Raw genomic sequence first — 19,753 nt, forward strand, 5'->3', positions numbered from 1 at the left:
TAATTTTAAGATTTTTTTTTTGTTGTTGTTGTTGCTATTTTTTGGTAAGATATACAACTGCTATTCTTCCTTACAAAAATAATTTATTCTTATTTTATATACATTGGAGTTTTGCCTGCATGTATGCCTGTGTCAGGGTGTCAGATCCCCTGGAACAGGAGTTAAACAGTTATGACCTGCTATGTGGGTGCTGGGAATCAAACCCAGGTCCTCTAGGAGAGCAGCCACTGCTCTTAACCACTGAGTCATCTCTCCAGGCCCCACAATTCTTATTCTTTGTGGTTGCAAATTAGCGGCAAGAACGCTGTCCAACTTTCGATAACCATTAGTTTTTCTGGATCTACGGTTTCTGGAACACATTCTGAATTCAATAACCAAGGGAATGAAGTCACTAGACCATCTAGTCATAGAGGCCACTAGTCCTACCTGCACACATGAATAAAGACACCTACTGTGTGCTAATCCAATCAAAAGCCAAATAGAGTAAGAATTTGGTTGGGCCCTTCCAGTCTTTGGGTGCTCATCTAAGCAAATCAACAAACAAGATGATCTACTCACTACCATGTTATAAGCTGAGTGCAAAGGCAGCACAGGCAGGGTAGAGAAGCAAGCAGGACGTGAGACACCTGCTGCAGAAGGAAGAGATGGAGGGAGGGTGGAGAAGGCAGGCTGTTCCTTTGAAGGGGGAAGGAGTGGCATTACATAAGGAACATTCTGGAATGGATCGTTGTTTGCAATTATCAGCCTCAGTCAAGGCTTCCTTCATACCTCGGATGTCCCTGCTACCTAGTGGAATGCCAGCAGTTCTGCATAGTCCGAAGGCTCGGAGAGCTTTTATTGCAGGGAAACTCACTTTGGTTAAGTTGGTATGCTCTGGGATGAAGGGAGGTCAGGGGCAGACACAGAAGGAAGCAACCTTTGTAGAGACTTGATAAGGGTCTACCCAGAAGCCCCTGGGAGAGAGTCAGAAGCAGGCCTTGTGCTGGTGACATGGGGCCACCTGTGTACGGTGGACTATGCATGTCTGAATCCAAATAATAGCCAAAGATAGAGAGCTGACTTACACAAAATGCAAAAGACTTGCGCTAGTCTCCCAATCCCTTAAAGTGGGAGAAGTTAGGGGGGAAAATCAGTATTAAGATATAGTGAGGTGACAAAGAACAGATCTCAGAGGATTAGGGTTACTGGGGGCAGAGGGCAGATCAATCTGGTTTCGTTCTTCATATACGAGTATTTAATGGCGTCTCTGACACTTGGTGTTTTCCAGAAGGGTAAATGGGGCAGGCAGAAAGGAGCAAGGCTTATGAGGTTGAGGGGTTTTATTTCGCTCTTCCTTGGAGAAGATATGTCTCTCTTTCAGCGAGTCTATTCACATTCTAGCCAGCTGCAAAACAGGGTTGAGAGCCAAGTCCCCCCTGCCAAAGTTCACTCTTTAGACCGGCAGCCTGCGGCCTGATAACCAGTTAGGCACAACACAATCCCTGCCTTTGGGTGGGAAACAGAGGCACCATTGTTTGGGGATACATGTTCAAGTTTAACTCGTCTAGAATTATGAAATTCAAAACAAGGGCTATTAGGTTCCACTGGTATCGGACTGAAGGGAGCGTCTGTGCCAATGCAGCCGCCTTTATTCCCCCTTAGCCCCCACGCCCAAAGACTATTTGGATTTCGCCTTGGTAATGGCCAAGAGAAAAAATTGTCAGTAACTATGACTACTCAGAAATCGAAAAAGTATCTCGAAGCCATATGATTCCTTATGTTGACCTATTCCATTTCTAGAATATGCACTGTTCTTTAAAATCAAGATATCTGGTATAAGGTTTCCTAGAAACTAACTGCTCAAAAATGAAAAGCCCATATCTAGCACCAACCTGAGACGTAAGGGACATATGGAAAAGCAGAAGTGAGAAATTACCCTCTGCTCAAATCAAAGGCCTTTGCTATTCTCTGATAAGAAATATGTATTTAGGGAAACTGGATAGGTTATGTTTATCTACTCATTCAACCCATACATGAGAACCGCCTTCCATTTATGGGAGGGCATGCTGGTTCCATCCATCATCGTGACCCGCCCCCTGCCTCCCCCCCCCCCCACGCTCAGACTCCACTTACAGTCTTGTGGCAATATGAAATATAAGAGGAGGACTGAAAAATGAAACATACAAGTCCCAAAGTGGGAAAACACAGATATGGGGAAGGGGGAGGGGGATGTACTCAGATTAGGCCCAGGTGCCACCTTATCAATGGGATACCACTGTCCATCCATATCTAACAAGATGGCCGGGTGTCAGATGCTTGTCTGCAGGAGACACTGATTATCTGTACATGGAGCAGAAGAGCCTTATTTGGAAGAAGGAAAGGGTCAGGGATGGACTCTGGAAGAAGAAAAACACCAAGGTCAAAGATGGTCTTCCGGGAAGTTTTCCCCAGATCACAACAGGAAGGGAAGGAGACTAGGCCTGAGAAGATGAAAGGCAGAGAGGGTGCTGACCCTGGGATCTAAAGGAGAAAACGGGACCGGGTCTCCTCCGTTGCTGACTTTGTAGTATAAAGACCTGTAAGAACTAGATAACTTAGGACAAGAGAGACTAGGTGGTATTTTTCAGTTGAAAATATTGTTTATATTGCTGAAATCATGTCTGCAGAATAAACTACAAAACCATGAGATCATTTCAATAAGTGCAAAAAAAAAAAAAAAACTTTTGACAAAACTCAGTACAAAATCAGAGTACTCAAGAATGGAAGGAAAGTTGTGTGACCTCACAATGGGCAGCAAGGGAATTATGGACAGCTAAGTCTAACGACAGAACGTTATCCTTGGGATTACAACTGCTCATCACCTCTAGTCAGCAGTCAGCTAGATGCCAGACCAACAAGCTAAAGGAGTTCAACTAGCCAAAAATATTGAAAAACAAAGTTGAAGGATTTTATGTTACCTATCACACGACTTATTATTATAAAGCCATAACTAATCAATGAAGTATGGTGTCCTCTGAAGAGAGATATACAGATCCATGCAATGCAAAAGAGTCGAGAAACGGTCCCAGGCACAGTCCATTTATTCTTAATACAGCTTCAATAAATAGAGAAAGGCCTTTTAAACAAGTAGTCCGGAACAACATGTACCTGTGTCCATTAAAAAAAAAAAAAGCAAACCCTTAGTGAACATCACAAATGAAAATTAACTGAAAAGTGGGTCACAGAACTAAATATAAGAGCTGAAACATTAAAGCGTTTCAGGGAAAAGAAGAAAATGGAATGACCTTGAGCAAGGATAGGCAAAGTGAGGCCACAACGAGCTGCTACGGCACAGTCACCCTTAACATTGGCTAGCACGTTAAGGAACCAACATGCTGAAGCCTTAAGGATGTGGAACAAACGTAACCACTGACTTCCGGTTAGGATGCAAAAATGCTACTGCTTTAAAAACCTTGGAAAATTCTTATAAAGTTAAACCAGCCTGGTGGCTCAGCCGCTACACTCCTGGGTATCTGAAAGAAATGAGAGAGGCTTTCTACATCACAGCGTGCACATGAGATGGCCATACTACCTTTCTTTGGAGTCATAAAAACTGCAAACAATTCCATCAGATCGTAATGGGCCTACTAAGTGCAAACAATTCCATCAGATCGTCATGGGCCTACTAAGTGCCTGTCCTCCCTCAGCCCCCACTCCCTCACATCCCCGACACTGATGGTAACTACTGTATGGTCTCTCTCTCTCTCTCTCTCTCTCTCTCTCTCTCTCTAACCCTCAGGAAATAAATACAAACTGATACAGTGAAAGAAGGCAGATCAAGGTTGCCTGGGAAGACAGGTCTGGGGAATATAAAGGAAAGGATTCCAAAAGATCATGAGGTAGGAGCCTTCCCACTAGGTGGGCTCAGAGGTAGACATGCGTCTGAACTTACCAGATCGCATACTGTGAATAGGATTTACTGTGGGCCAATGGCTCTGTAAGAAAACTATACAAAAGGCAAGAATTGCCACATCGAAAGAGACATTACTAAGGCCAATGTGAGGGTGGCAGCAAGCGCATCAGGATAAGGAAGAAATGGAACTTGGACCTTCCCCACTGTGCCGATTGACTCTGCTCTTCATAACAAACCTCCATTCCGTGACACAACTCAGGGCAAAAGAACACAGCAGGTATTTGCAGTCAAATATCCATCAAGGTGATTATAGCAAACAACAACAACCAAACAACAAGCAAAGAAAACAAAACAAAACAACAAACAAACAAACAAACAACAAAACCAAACAAACAGACAAAAACAATAACAAAATTTTTCCAAGACTAGACACCAGGGAGAGAGTACCAGACAGAAAGTGGCACCAATGGGTACGCAGGTCTCTTGCTCTGACACAAAGGTCCTCAATCCGGCAGCTGCCAGGGGTGTTGTCTGAAGGATCATCTCTCCTCAGAAACTTACCTGGCTAAAGGGGACCCCGCCCCTGAGATTCTGCCCCTGGCTATGGACATTCCAGTCCCAGTTCCCCTGTGATATCAATTCAATCCTCTTAGGGTGTGTCAGTCCCAAAGGATTCCCCCATAAAATACTTGTGCACAAAATTCCGGTTTTCTAAGGAGCGAGACCTAAGTTATCCGTCCCCCTAAGGTAACTTACTTTAGGAAACTGAACGTCCCTGGGAACGAAAGCTTATTGGAGAATCAGAGACAGAAAGAACCAGAGAAATGAAGAGAAATGAACTGTCGTTATTAGGACTGATAAGCAATAACAGCCAAGTCCACAAAATCAGTGTGTGTGTACATGTGTGTATCATGAGGACGTATTCCGCAATGCTCACATCACGCTCTCCCTTCAGTGATAAAACTCCTCCCAGTTTTGAGACCTGAAAGGTCAGCTTGCTGAGCTGCTGGCCCCTGGAGAATTTCCTATTAACACTAATGTCAAGAAAGAGTTAAAAGTAACTGTGCTGAGTCCAGCTTTCTGCTGCCCATCAGGGAATCGGAAGAGTGGTGTTTACTAAGTTTCCTGGCACTGGGGAGGGGATAGGGGGGTGGGCTCCCTGGAACTCTGCAGGAAGTCATCTTTTCTGTCCAGATGGCTAGATTTTACAAGAAAAGGACCGGTGGTTTCTCCATGTCACCTTACAGAGAGGACAGGAGGCAGGATCCAGGAATGAGGGAATAAGGCTTGTTCCCCAGGTAGGATGACTCCAGGGTAGGGCTACAAGGAGGAGCAGGGAAGGCACCTCACTGCTCGGTCACCCGGTATGAGCCTAGGTTCCTGCCTGGTGACAAATGTAAGCTTCTATGTCTGGAGGTTTGCTGCTTTTTTTTTTTTTTTTTTAATCAGAGTGATTGGATTTTGTTCAAACTCTGGCTGTGCTTATTTCTTTTGCACATAACCAAAGGCAGCTGAAGACCGTCGGTGTCTGTCCAGTTGCACGCGTGTGAGCTCTGTTGACCTCTGTGTCTAGAAAACCATGCTGTCCTTTGCTGTGCCTGAGGTCCGACATCCTCCAGCAGGGGCAAAAGGCATAGGGTAGGCACAAGATCTGGCTCTTCATACAGAAATAGACAGTGCTCCAGTCTCAGATCCACAGAGTAAACCCTAAGGCCCGATGGAATGGTGTCTGAAGAGGAGGCCCCATGGGGACCTCCTGCTCCTTCTGTATCTGAGGCTGCACACAGAAGGGGGTTGTTAATGAGTCAGGAGGATGGGCTCATCAGACAAGCTTTTCATCTTGGACTATCTACATTCCTGTTGCTGATAAGCTACCTGGGTCTCTGGTGGCTTGTTATGGCAGTCGAAAGCCCCGGCTTTGCTACTTACAGCCACGCAAGCTTCCTATCTTAACGGTTTTCTGTACCTCTGTCGTGGCCATGGTAAAAGGCAGTGACAAAGTTGTAAGACTCTGTGGCCTTGCATCTTCCCAACAGACGGTTTGCTACTACAAATGAGAAACCGAAAATGCTCACCACTCTGTCTTCCTAATGAGCCGGGCTCAACCCCAGGACCTACCAGGTACCAAAGAGCGACTACACATCTCTGTCTGTGTTGTGTAAGTCCCCTGAGCTGACATCTTGGCTGTACAATATTTGGATATATCTGAAATGCAAACATTTCACAGACCCCGTCCTTCCAGCTCTGCATACCAACGACACACTGGTTCAAACACATCACCAGAGTGATTCACAGTCACCGTGTCGCTGCACACAGCCACCCCTCATTGGCCAGTTGGAACCTACATTTCCAAAGCCTTCAGAAGCAGCACTGTTCAAGCCAGTCACCTTTGACAGTACCCATCCCCCATGCACTGTTCCTCCAGGCGGGAGAAATACAGAATAGCTTAAAGTGTAGTTATGCTAAGTTCCTGGCACGGTGTCTCGTTCACCTGTACACACTACTCAGCTGGCTCTGAATACCAAACTCAAATGATCCTCCTGTCTTAGCGCTGAACACCTTAGACTATGGCATGGACCAATGTGCCTAGTGCTCAGTGTAAATTCCTGCCAAGAAAAGAAAAAAGATTGCTATAGTTTTCTGTAAAATGAAAGACACTTCCAATTGCTGTGCTGTGTCGATAAAACCATGTAGAAATTACGCCCTAAGAGAAAGCAGTTGTCTCTCCTAGTTCTCTAGCATGGGTCCTTCCATCAGATAATGGGTGACAGACAGCTAACTGTTCTCCTGAACCTTCGAGAGTTAAATCTAACCACACTTAGCCTAGATTTTCTGTTAAGTAGGTCCTTGTGTGCTGGGAAGGCTCCTTTTTCCTTTTTTCGTATTAAAAAAAAGATCTCTCATAGAAACTGGCCAAAATAACTTTTTTATGTATCCACTGAATTAAACAAAACTATCCACTTAGTAAACAATTTGTGACAGACACAGCCCTAATGAAAATTACCAGATAAAGGAACAAAGGGAAGGATGCTAGTGGGCGCCCACACCTGAGAGGGAATCTGTCAGAAAATCAAGGGCAGCTGTGCAAAGCATCATTTCCTGAAACGGGGACCAGAAGGGAATCCAGTTCTAGGTATTTTCAGGTTTTGGAAGACCTGCATAAATATCATGAAATCTCTAGGGGACAGGACCCAAGTCTGACCAGGAGATTCAATTATGTTTCATAGGGGCCTCGGATACATAATGGAAGCATTTTAAACAATATTTTTAGTATGCTTGTATTTTGACTGTGACCCATCACGTGAGGTCAGGTGTGGAATTTTCCACGTTGGCATCATAATGATATTACACACACACACACACACACACACACACACACACACACACACACACACACACAGCGTGCATATGGCTAATTTGTCTACCTGGAGAGTCTACCTATAAGCCATACTGTATATGGCTATTATTTGACACATCCTTTCTTTGTAATTTGAGGGCTACAACACTGTGTTTTTCTTTGCTTGCACATGTCAGTGGTGTGACTTCTAGAAACTACAGGGATACCCGTGTGCAATCCTGTGACAGCTGCTTTCAGCACCCACCCCCTTACTGTTAGCTCAAGTAATCAGGGTGCAGAGGGAGCAACTTCCAGGTTGGTGCAGTCGTTGATGGACGTGTGGGATTTGAGGACGCCTTCACTTGCTGAGGTCTATTACTAAGTACTTCTCATTCTCTATGCCGATATGCACAGCTGATTCCCAAACCTGTATTGCAGACAGGTTAAATGCAGCAAGTGTGTGTGTGTGTGTGTGTGTGTGTGTGTGTGTGTAGAAAGGGGTCATTCTATTCAATGGGTCATGTCAGTATTGTGACAGTGTGAACAGGGTTAACTTAATTTCAGCTAAATTTAAGACTCCAGGCAAGAAAATGTTGGGAAGACACTGGGGTACCTTTCTAGTCAAAACACCAACCACACAGAGAGCAGGGGTCTAGACATCTAGACTCTATGGGAGAAGGCTTCTTAAAGATGGTAATAGCTTATTGCTAAAAGGACAGCATTGGTGAAATCTAAGTAAAATGCTAAAACAACATGCCAATGACTGTGAGAGAAAACTGCACGAACATCAGGCCCAGGGCATTTAGCTTATTGATTAACCATGGATCCACGATTCGCAGACATTCCCCAGATACCTTCCGGATGAGCTGATGTCAGGGCTGATGGGCCTCACTGATAATCGAGAAAGCCCTATGTTACTAGCCAGGTCCCCATTTAGAAAGGATAATTAGTTTTTGTTTTGTTTGTGTTTTTGGCATGCTGACAAGAGCAGTCACCACCCTCTCAACCCTCCCACTCTGTGACAAAAGGAGAAGGGATCAGAGTTCATCCTGACAGGGATACCAAACTGCAAAGTGCAAAGAGTAAGGGAAGGGTTAATTGAATGCGTATTTATGAGGCATTGGGCCCCACCTCAAGCATCTTCTGCAGCATCATGAACTTGTCTTTCGTAGGCCAGCCATGTTCTGTGACTCCAAAATGTCACTTCCATTCAGAGGCCATTAAGCACCTGACACCCAGGAAGGATAGTTGCAGCCTGGATGTAGGGTAGGGCCAGGAAGGTTGTGTACAACCACAACAGGGATGATGGGTCTGGGTAGCTCTTCAGGCACCCGCCGGTTTCCAGATGCTGGCCATGCGTAATTCACAGGGGCCGCCCCACGTCAAGTTCCTTTGTGACTTTTCCCAGTGACAGCGTGGGGCAAAAGCCTCTGACTATGATAACACTGGACTGTGCAAAACAAAAGCAGGCCCAATTTCCCTAAACACTGTTTTTAAGCTGATGGTGTAGTTAGTGGTCTGCTGAACACAGAATACAATTAAGAACAATTAGCCATTTAGTGCCTTAGACACACAGACAGCTCGGCTTTCGGCCTACATTTTAAGCAACAACAACAACAACAGAAAGGATCAGGCAGACTCCTCAACCATCCGCCAACTGAAGGAAGTATAAAGACTGCTTCCTATTTCCTGCGTGACCTCAAGTCCAGACAGCAACACCCTACCCGGCCCCTTTCTCTCCTGACACAAACTGGACTAGCTCATGGTCTCCTGCCCAGCTTTTCCGTCTTGTTCAGCAGGGAAACAGATAAGCAGCTATATGAGGAAGACACGTTTGACAGGATGCTAGGCCAGGAGAAGCTGGAGGAAAGGCAAGAGGAAACACATGCTGGATTCCTAGTCAGAAAATCCAAAGTGCTCTAGAACCCGCAACTTCCTGAGTGCAGACCAGAAGCTGCTAGAGGAAAATCCCACATTCAAAGTGCATAAAATTATTTAAAATACCATATGAAGTGACTTTCTGGATGAGTACTGTATATGTATACGAAACAAGAGACAATCGCCTCATCTAGACTTAAGTCTCGTTTCCATGATATCCAATCTCTGAACATCCCAAAATTGGAAGCACTTCCGGACCCAAGTGTCTTGGGTAAGGGCTGCTCAGCATTCTTTCCCCAGGGGAGGGCGCTTTGGTTTCTAGAAGACAGCACAGGTGAAGGAAGGAGGGGGCATATATTGTTAGCATTTTGTCTAAGCTCTGCCCCATGGTTACCTGGCAACAGCCAGGTATGACTGACTCACTATAAATGGGGTTGCTTGCTCCCTCCAGGAAGGCAAGAGGAAGAGGGAAAGGGCAGAGGGGGCAAGCAGCCCTTTTTATAGTTAGTCCAGCAAGCCTGGTTGTTGCCAGGTAACTGTGGGGCGGAGCATACCTGGCTGTTGCCAGGTAACCGTGGGGCGGAGCTTAGACAGAATGCTAACATATATAGTCTGGACTGGATACCAGCAGTGGCTCTGCAGATCTTCTAATTCAACCTCACCACTTCACAGGAAGGAAGTAAAGGCTTGGAGTGATTCCGCTGCTGTAACGTCAGGCAGTTAAAATTGCAGCATTTCGAACCATGAGAACCCTTGAGAGAGGAAGTGACGTCTTAACTCTAGGAGTAATTACCCTCCCTCCTCTCTAGAAACAACTCGCCTTTTACTTTTGGGTCACTGTGGAGTATTTAACAGACCAGCTCCCCTTTCACTGAGAGAAACAAGCTTTCACCCGAAGGTAACACAGTGAGGCCGGTCTCAGGTGGCGTGGCGCATGACAAGTCTCTCAGCCCATGTCTAGGTCGTCCTTCCTCTCAAGCCTCTCGTCGCATGCCTCCATTCTATTCTATGTTATAGATCCTTGTATGCTTCCACCAGGCCTTTTAGGGGCTCCGTGTAGGGGTGCACACAGTCTATAATCCCAGCACCGGAGGCTGAGGCAGAAGGATGCTACGTAAGGCCAGCCTGGTTATGTAGCAAGACTCTGTCTCAAAAATATGAGAACATATATGAGCAAGCGAATTTTCTGAAACGAAACCGGTGTGAGGCAAATATAAAACTGTTACCATGCCAAGGGACTTGCATGGATTTAGGTCACGTGTTCCTATGGTCACAGGAGGGTGGATGAGTTTAAAGATGGCTGGTGAGATGGCTCAGCAGATACACGTGCCACGCAAACCTGATGGCCTGAGGTCAGTCCCTGGAACCCACCCTAATAACGGAAAGAGAGAACTGGCTCCACAAAGTTGCCTTCTGACCCCCACATGTATACCATGAAGTACACACGTCCCACATTACCAGTTAGCCAATTAAAAAGTACTGTGCTAATTGGCGTGGTCCCACTAAGAGTACACTTCCTCTTACGTAACAATTCTTGACACACTAACAGAAAGCCAAGTACACAGTTTTCAGATCCCCAAAAAAAAGCCTATTGGGATTTTCTTCAGATAAAACGGAGAACATTGGCAAACCCTATGCCACCTAGGTACATTTTCACTGAAATTAAAGAAACTTTCTGCAAAGCCTGAGCAAAAACTTCAAGAAATTTTACCCAGAGAAAGGCAGCAATTAGGTGAACCTTACTGCTTAGTTCTGTTTCTGCATGTGCACAAATGACAGGAAACTTTATAACGCCTTCCAGATGCCCAACTGCTAAGGTATCATTTCTATTAATATTAGGAAGGAGGGAAGGAGAAGGGGGGAACTGGGAAGGCTATCATTACTCTTTCTTACCCAGTCCCATGAGTCCCATGAGGCTAGGTCTGGGCTGAGGTCCTTTCTACACTGCAGAAAAGATGCACAGTCCGCCTCAGCTCAGCAGGTGACAGGTGACAGGCAGGCACAACCCAACACCTCTTCAAGCCTGAGAGATCCTGTCTCAAACCACAGTAGCATCTGCTCTTCCACATCTGCAAGGGCTCGGAGGTCCCTGCATAATTTATGTGGCTCAGGAGGAGTGAGATGTGAACCGGTTGAGAATGTGGAATTGGACAAAGCACCTAGGCCAACACCACTCCCCCACCCTCACCCCCTCTTCTCCAAGCCCCAGGAGATGGCAGGCCTCTTATGGGGTTCTCCATCCTCCACCTCACCTCGGTGAGCTCCATTGTTCTGGGGCCTTTAAAGAGCCAAGCCTCTCCTGCCCCATGTCCAAGGGCTCATCTTCCTAGTGATCGCCCCCGGGGGTTATCACACATGGCTTAGTCCACACACATGGTGTGCTGATAATATATAACACACTCAGCTTGTGTTTTGGCTCATCTGGTAATTCTGCCCTCCCTGGCTAGTATGTGGGAGATTGCTGGAAACTGCATGTCAGTGGGTGCTTCTAGAACCTGTATGTTTCCAGTCTCTGTGAAGGGGGACATCATGCCAAGAAAAAGTGAGGATTCCCCAAAGAAAGACAAGAATGTTGTAGGTTCGCCTTTAGAATGCTCCCAAGTTATTAGTGAGAGGGAGAAAGTAATTGTAGGCAAGTTTCTGGGTGCTAAGCAACATGGCTGCCCAGCTCATTAAGGAACATTAAGACTATCTATTGCTGGCACATGAACGGTCTCTGTAAGCAGAGAATTCAGAATGTCAGGATTTTCCCGTTTCTTTCCTAGGGGAGATGAAATCTTTGAAGAATGTATCAAACTACTCCAATTCAGCAACATTGTTTCAATTAAACCACCAGATGCGGCCCAGATGTCACAGGCAAGTTTGACTCCAATTATGTAATACATAAGATAATATAGTATTAAATTTCATTTGGAGCAACAGATAATGTCACGTTAGCTACATAATTAAAAAAAAAACCTGTCTGATTTCCAATCTTTTTTTTTTTTAATGAAATTATCTTCTGTGGTAGCTTATATATAAAGTGAAATGTATACAGGCAACAGAATTGGTCAACAAAATAAATGGGCCAGCGAGATGGCTCAGGAGTTAGGTAGAGTGGTTTGCCACCAAGCCTGTCGACCTGAGTTCAATACCCAGGATCCACATATTGGTGGAAGAAAAGTGCCAGTCACAGGTTTTCTTTTGACTGACAGGTGCTGTGGCACTCTCTCTCACACCCGTGAAAACACTTAAAATGACTAAAAAAACCCTTAAACCTTTCATTTTATTTAACTTTATGATGGTTTCAACATTACATGGTTTCCCCCTGTATGTTCTCAAATCCCTCCAACCTCATCTGACCTCTACTCTTTAAAAGAAGGTTGGATGTAGCTGTTGTATTTGCGTGTGCGGACACAGATGTGCTGTGGACCATGGCGATCAGAGGGTAATTTGTGGGAGACAGTTCTCTCTTTCCACTATGGGACTCACAGAAGGTGTCACCTGCTAAGGGAGCTCCCAGCAGCTGTAACTCTGCTCTTTGACCCACTTTCCCTACTCCAGCCTGCAGTAGCCATCTAAGCCAACAAAACAGTCATATGGAAGCCACTCAGCACATTCCACTCTCCCCGGAGTTGCTTTCTTTCCTCTCCTCCACTTTAGATCCCCAGCTCCGAGACTGTTACTTAGCCTGAGCTGGGCATTTCATCCTGTTTATACCGAGTACCCATGAGAGAGCTGGAATTTGAAAACCTGGCTCTTGGCCTTTAGGCCAGTAGTAGACTTTTAAATTCAGTTCCATCTTCAGTATACGGGAATACATGATCATGTATCCCGATCACTTCCCAGGGGTATTGCTCAGATAAAAGTCAGTGCTGGATATGTGCAGAATTTCTGTTACCAGTGAGGATGCCTTCATCCCAATTCAAGCTGAGAAACCGGCTAAGTCAAGGAGAAGAAAGCACACTCATTATTCACCCCTCATACTCTGGAAGGGCTGGCTCCTTCTAGATCCTTCTATCCCAGGTCTCATCCCCTCACAGAAGAATAAAGCCCACAGACAAGAGGTCATCTGGTACAGCATCAGAGAAACTCCCCACTTTTTGACATTAACGTTCAGATGGAACCCTCAAAGCCTTCAAACTTCATTTATATGCACAATTAAAGCCAAGTTTCCGTGTAGAGATATAGTGAAACAGATGGGATAAATATAATTTTAGTAATCACTATTCTTAGGTAAGCCCGTTCATAAAATTAAGTTCAGGCTGGGTGTGCATTTCAATATCAGGGAACCCAGACAAAACCAGAGTTCAAGCCCACAAAACATAAACTCACCACAGAGTCTATGCAAATTACTGCCTCTTCACTGCAAATCGTGTTTTCAAAACATTGCAGCAAGTTGCTATGGGAAATGCAGTGTAAATATTATAGTAAAGCAGACAGTCCTCTTTATCTGCTTTTGAATTTCAGATTTGGGAGCAACAATGCTCTCTCTCTCTCTCTCTCTCTCTCTCTCTCTCTCTCTCCCTCCCTCCCTCTCTCTCTCTCTTTCTTTCTTTCTATCTATCGTGAGCCTAGCTAGCCTTTAAAGGTTGAGCCATCTCTCCAGTCCCAACAATGTTTTCTAAAACTAAGACACATTTCTCTGTGGCAGACAACCCATACAGAAAACCTACTACCCAGACCCTTCATAGGACTTGGCGGGCCCATTATTATCTGACTAATATTTGCTTGCTGACCATTCGTGTGTTAGGCGCAGGGGACTGTGCGGTATAAACCCAAGGACATAATCTACTCTCCTGTTCACAGGCTGGTGTAGAGCCAGGAACTGCCGGGAGGGCTCCTGGGAGCTGGAGAGATGATGCAGCAGGTAAGAACACTCGCTACTCAGAGGATTGGAGTCCAGTTTCCCAGTACTCCTGGCAGCTTGCAAAAACCTGTAGCTTCAGCTCCAGAGGGTCCCATGTCTCCTGTAGTCTGCAGGCACCTGCACTCACGCATGCACCTCCCCACAAACGGACACATACATATACACAGACAAACGGACACATACACAGACAAACGGACACACACATATACATAGAATTCAAGGTAAAACTAAATCTTTAAGAAAATAAAGGCCCTCACAACAATCCCCAGGGACAAAGTACCTGGTTCTTAGCACCACCTGCCTGCCTTTCCACTCTTCATCTCCACTGATAATGATAATTGTTTAGTTGTTTAAAGAATGGCAGTGGTGGAGCACACCTTTAATCCCAGCACTCAGGAGGCAGAGGCAGGTGGATCTCCTGTGAGTTTGAGGTGAGCCCAGTCTACAGAGCGAGTTCCAGGGCAGCCAGGGCTACACAGAAACCCTGTCTTGAAAAATCCAACCAACCAACCAACCAACCAACCAACCAACCAACCAAATACAATGGCAAATAATCGTAAACTGAAAAACAAGGAATTCACATAAAAATAGAATTGAAAGAGGGTGGTATGTGCCAGTAAGTCTGGACTCTACCCCCACTGTTACCTGGCAATAGCCAGGCAGGCCTGGCCCACTATAAAAGGGGCTGCTTGTTCCCTCCTCTCTCTCTTGCCTCTTGCCCCATTGCTCCCCCTCTCTTCCCATTCCCTTCCCACTCTCTCCACATGGTCATGGCCAGCCCCTAATTCTCTACTCTCTCCCTTTCCCTGCCTTTCTCTGCCTCTACTACCCTCTTAACTCCCCTCCCCCTCCCCTGAATAAACTCTATTCTATACTATACCTACCTGTGGCTGGTCCCTCAGGGGAAGGGATGCCTTGGCATAGGCCTACCGAGGCACGCTCTTCCCACAGACCTCACCACACCCCCATAAAACATATTCTTATACCCCTTTATCTTTTTTATAATCACAACCCTGAGGAGCGTGGTTGAGAACTCGTTTTTTATTTATAGGTCTGTGGTGGGAGGTATGTATGTAGGCAATATGTGTTAGAGAGCCTCAGTAGTCAGACAATGACATCAGAAACCTTGGAACTGGTGTTCCATCCCATGGTTGTGAGCCATCTACATAGAGCCAACAGTTGGTGCTCCCCAAGAGCAGTGAGTGCTCCTTCCCTCTGAGTCACTTCTCTTCCTTAGGCTCCGAAGACTGGGCCTGGCTTCCATTTTGTGGCTTCTCTGGATTGGCAAATCCAGGTGTTCTCTCTGTAAGTTTTACCATTCTAAACAATAATGGCATGGCCAGGAGTTAGCTGTTAGATGTGTTCAAAGACTGGAAGGAGGGGAAAACACAAAAGAGCACGAACACAGTCTTGAAGGAAACTGATTTAAAACTCTATTTTAAGAGTCCACACTAAAGGAGCCGAGCCAGATACTTCCAAGTCAAGTATGGATGGTCATGCACATCTGCTACAGACTGGAACTCAATTTAACTTTGCAAAAGGTCTGTCAAAAACAAACAAACAAACCCAAAACACTCTAATCTACGGAATATATATGTGTGTGTGTGTATGAATATATATATATGTGTGTGTGTGTGTGTGTGTGTGTGTTGGTGTAGGGTTTTTTTTTTTTTTTGGTTAATCTAAAATAAATTTAAAATTCCTAAAAATAAATCCCCATAGTACATGAAACTAGAATACTCCACACAAGCAACTGCTCTCCAGCTCGCTCTGGGGTAGAACCTCCTATTTGCTCTTGTGCATCTACAGAATTATCTCCTGGGCAGGAGATGTTATTCCAACTGTCTGGGAAGCCAACACTCAAGACATTGTACCAGGGTACAGAGGTGAATGTCTGTTACATTAGCCCTTGGGAGCTGGAGCAGGAGACCATGACTTTAAGCCAGGCTGAAGCCTGGACTCAAAAGAAACCAAAATAAAGAGATGATGGGCTCCACCCTAGATCACGCATAGTGGGAGGAGACAACCGACTCCCAAGCATCCCCACCTGGACAGGCAGACAGGTTCCCTCTCACCCCTGCCCCTCTCTGCTCTGTGTATGTGCATGTGTATGCATGTGTGTGTGTATGTATGTATGTATATGTGTGTATATGTGTGCACTGTGTGTCCATGTGTGTCCATGTGTGCATGCGTTTGCATGTGCGTGTGTGTACATGTATGTGTACAAGTGTGTACCTGTGTGTGCATGTGTTTGCATGTGTGTACATGTGTGTACATGTATGAGCCTGTGTGTACATGTAGGTGTGTACATGTGTATGTCTGTATGTGCATGTGTGCATGAGCGTGTGTGCACATGTGTATGTGTAAATGAATAGAACAACAAAGTCAAAGCCAAGGAGCACTCACTATTCGGCCTTACACTTGTGAACTGTACACTCTAAACTCCGGCCCTGTGCATGCTACACTTGGTGTGCACAGCGGCCTCCTGTGGATCAGCACCTGCCCTGTGGTCCACAGTCTGTGTCCCATGCTTTTCCGCTCTCCCAGAATTCACTTCCTGTGTGCACCTAATAAAAACTCTACCTGCCACATCCTCAGGCACAGCACTTGTGGTTCCTCTGCTCTCACGTTTAAGTTTTCAGTGACTCAGAGACAGGGACTGTGGTTAGTGGCCTCACGGCCCCTGTGCCCAAAGCTGGTCTTGAGCTCCTGATTCTCTTGCCTTGACCTCCAGCGTGCTGGAATTTCAAATGTTCTTTAATGTAAGAAAGGTATTAATGTTGTATGTTCCCCTGTAAAGGGTCACTTCTGATCTTCCAGACACACCCCAGTAAGATCCACCATGCCTGGCATCATGCCTGCCTCTGTGAGTCACAATGATAACAGCTGCTGAATAAAGAATAGTTCAGGTGACTTGAGCAGAAAAATCCCCCAACTAATCATGTCTTGTTTGCAACATCTTATCACACTTTATCCATAGGTAGGACTAGGCCTTTAAGAAAGGTTTGTTATAGGAAGGAAATAAAACAAAGGAAACTTTATCTCGTAACTGTACCCTGAAAAATGCATTCAAACACTGGGTACATTTGTTGCTAAAAGAAAAAGAATTCCCTTAATTGATCAGTAATTACTGTGATCATTATTGTGTCTTCTTTTGTTCAAAATATAAGCTAATGGATCCATTTTATAGATGTGTAAAATGAGTCCCAGAGAAAAGAAGAAAAGAAAGAAGGATGCCCTGGTCTCATTTCATCACTTCTGGGCCACTGGTGACAGAATTTTGAGGGAGCCAAGACAGCACACACATGGGAATCATCCAATCAAAACCACAAAAATAAACCTTCCCCACGTCACTTCATTCTTGGTGAGGGGACACACTGTGGCAACAGCTGAACACTTCCATGACATGACTGGGATTCTCCTTAATGAAAAACAAAGGTGGTGAGGGTTGGGGTGTGTCGGCTACGAAGATACACTGGCAAAAGCATAAACCACCAGCAAGCCACTGTCAGTAAAGGGCACGCAAGTACAAACGGAGATACTTCAATCAAAAGAAGCGAACCACACATTTGTGCAAAGGCTCATCAGCCTATATTCATCTTCCAGTGTAAAAATAGCATTAGGATAATAACCAAAAGTCAGTCCGGGGCCATCTGCACCCTTTTTGTTCGTGACACACTTGACAATCTTGAATTTTTCCCTTCTGAGCCCCAAATGAATAAGATCATCTTTTCCACCAAAGCGAGCCCAAACACTTCATCAAACCACTCAGCAAATGGGAGGCCCCTTTCGTTTCTCTACTCCAAGATGCAGTCACTATAACCACATCTATGCCTTAATCAAAGATCCTATCCTTCCTGCACTGCTTGAACACGGAATCAGAGCAGCAGGGTCAGGAGTCCTATGGTCTGCATATTGCGTGCCATTCCCATCTTCTAGAGTGTCTTTATCATCCCAGCACTGAGCCATGCTGTCCTCCCCAGCTCAAGCACTTTAGGTCATTTATAATTTCCTCACATAAAATAAAAGGATGGTTTGAATAAAGAGAGGTGATCTGATGACCCCCCTCTGAGCGCTAGGGTGTCCTGTTAGCTCTCTGCAAATATAAAATGAACATCAACAATTCTTTGAGCAACCACTATTGAATTGGTTTTTAAAGATTTCCTCTGCAAAGGCTTCTAATGCTATTGGCAACGCAGGGAATACATCCCACCTGCTGCCAAGCGCTGTAATGATGATAACGGAGAAAATAATTGTGATGCCATACAGGACAAATACTCAACAAATTGACAAAGAAGTGGGGAGGGAAGGGACCCACTTGTGTAAGAAATTTAAAACCATCAAGATTAGAACCTGAGTCTGGCCATTCTCTTGGTGACCAAATATTGTCTTTAACAAATTCTGCCCTGGAGACTCTTGGGTAGTAGAGAGCAGCGGAGATGAGGTGGTTGAGCAGCAGGGATGAGGGCAGGTGAGCTATTGTCTTGAAGATCAGCATGGTTTACTCTAACATTTTAATTGATACAAATGTAACCCAAACAGGCAAGTGCGCTTGAGTCTCCCAGCAGCTTTCTGTGGTCGATTCTGATTTCCTTCTCACTCTGCAGATGAGGAAACTAAAGCAGACACTTAGGCAATTTGCTGAGGAGTCCAGAGACAAGGATTCCAGAGACACAATTATCGCTGGCATCCTGTTTCAAATCCATCTCTCACCGAGGCGATAGTCAAGAGGTAAGTGCCGCGCCATAGAATGCCAAGTCTTGATGCTGGCAATTCTACCAGCTTTGGTAGCTATATGCACACACGCGAAAGCCATCGCTCAAAACAATATTGAGATTTGTCCACATTGTTCATTTATAATGAGTGATGTTCTAGAGCTTTCTGTCTGTCTGTCCTGTCTGGTCTGTATATCTCTCTCAGCTCGAGTCAGGCTAATACAGATTTAGCAAAATCTGTTTACCTTGCCAACCACTGATGTACGCTTACGCTCTTTCCACAAGGGGCTGTCATGAAGAAGGCTGCTGAAGATAAGCCTATTTGAGACTCTTTGGGGCATGTATTTTCATCTCTCTTGTTTGAATGTAAGAAGGAGAAGGCACTGGATCATAGAGAAGACACATATGTAACTACACAACTTTCCGACATGGTTTACTACTTTAAAGCCCCTCCATCTGCAGTGTATACCAGGAGTTTGCCTTGTAGAACGAACACGCTGCCTGCCGTGTTCATGGTACATTAATAAGGAGGTAAAGTTTGAAATCTGTTCAAGACAGGCTGCCCAGGGGGAGTTGTGAAGGTGACCTGAAGACTAAACATACACAGGTGCTATGAAGTCCTGCAATTAAGATTCTGCAGGAGCTTTGTCGAGCTCCAGTTCTCCAAAATGAGAGAGAGAGGAAGAGAGAGAGAGAGACCCTATAAATGTGCTGTGGTATTGGCAAAGTAATATCTCCAAGACAGATACAGGCTCCTCAAAGAGAAAGGATTTTAAATGGATCTTACTAGATAATGAGATTTTTAAGCCTGAGACACAGCTAGAGAAAGAAAGTTTCCACTTCAGGCTTAGTGGACAACCTGAGAAGTGGAACACAGCACTTCAGGTCTATAATACTAGCACTCAGGATAGAGAGGCAGGAAGATCAGGAATTCAAGATTATCCTTGGCTATGTTGTGACTCCAAGGCCAGCAAAAGCGACAAGAGACCCTGTCTCAAAATACAGAGGGAGAAAACAAACAAACAACTAAACTGAAAAGTGTGAAAGGCAGAAATATTAGTTTATTTACTGGGTTAAGAGAGACGAGAGTCGGGCCAAAGGAA

The 19,753-nt window shown here is 45.2% G+C and overlaps 1 protein-coding gene and 1 long non-coding RNA gene across 5 annotated transcripts in view; one reads left to right on the forward strand and one right to left on the reverse strand.

The window, feature by feature from the left end:
• The window catches only part of Srgap1 (SLIT-ROBO Rho GTPase activating protein 1), a 266,921-nt gene that overhangs the window by 181,910 nt on the left and 65,258 nt on the right, over nt 1-19,753 (reverse strand). The window lies entirely within an intron of this gene.
• Gm51787 lies at nt 15,181-19,535 on the forward strand. Its single transcript, XR_003948978.1, has 3 exons — nt 15,181-15,240; nt 18,543-18,666; nt 18,936-19,535. It is a non-coding gene; the product is annotated as a predicted gene, 51787 (long non-coding RNA).

This window comes from Mus musculus, chromosome 10 (assembly GCF_000001635.26).
Source record: "Mus musculus strain C57BL/6J chromosome 10, GRCm38.p6 C57BL/6J".
In the NCBI taxonomy this organism is placed as follows: Eukaryota; Metazoa; Chordata; class Mammalia; order Rodentia; family Muridae; genus Mus; species Mus musculus.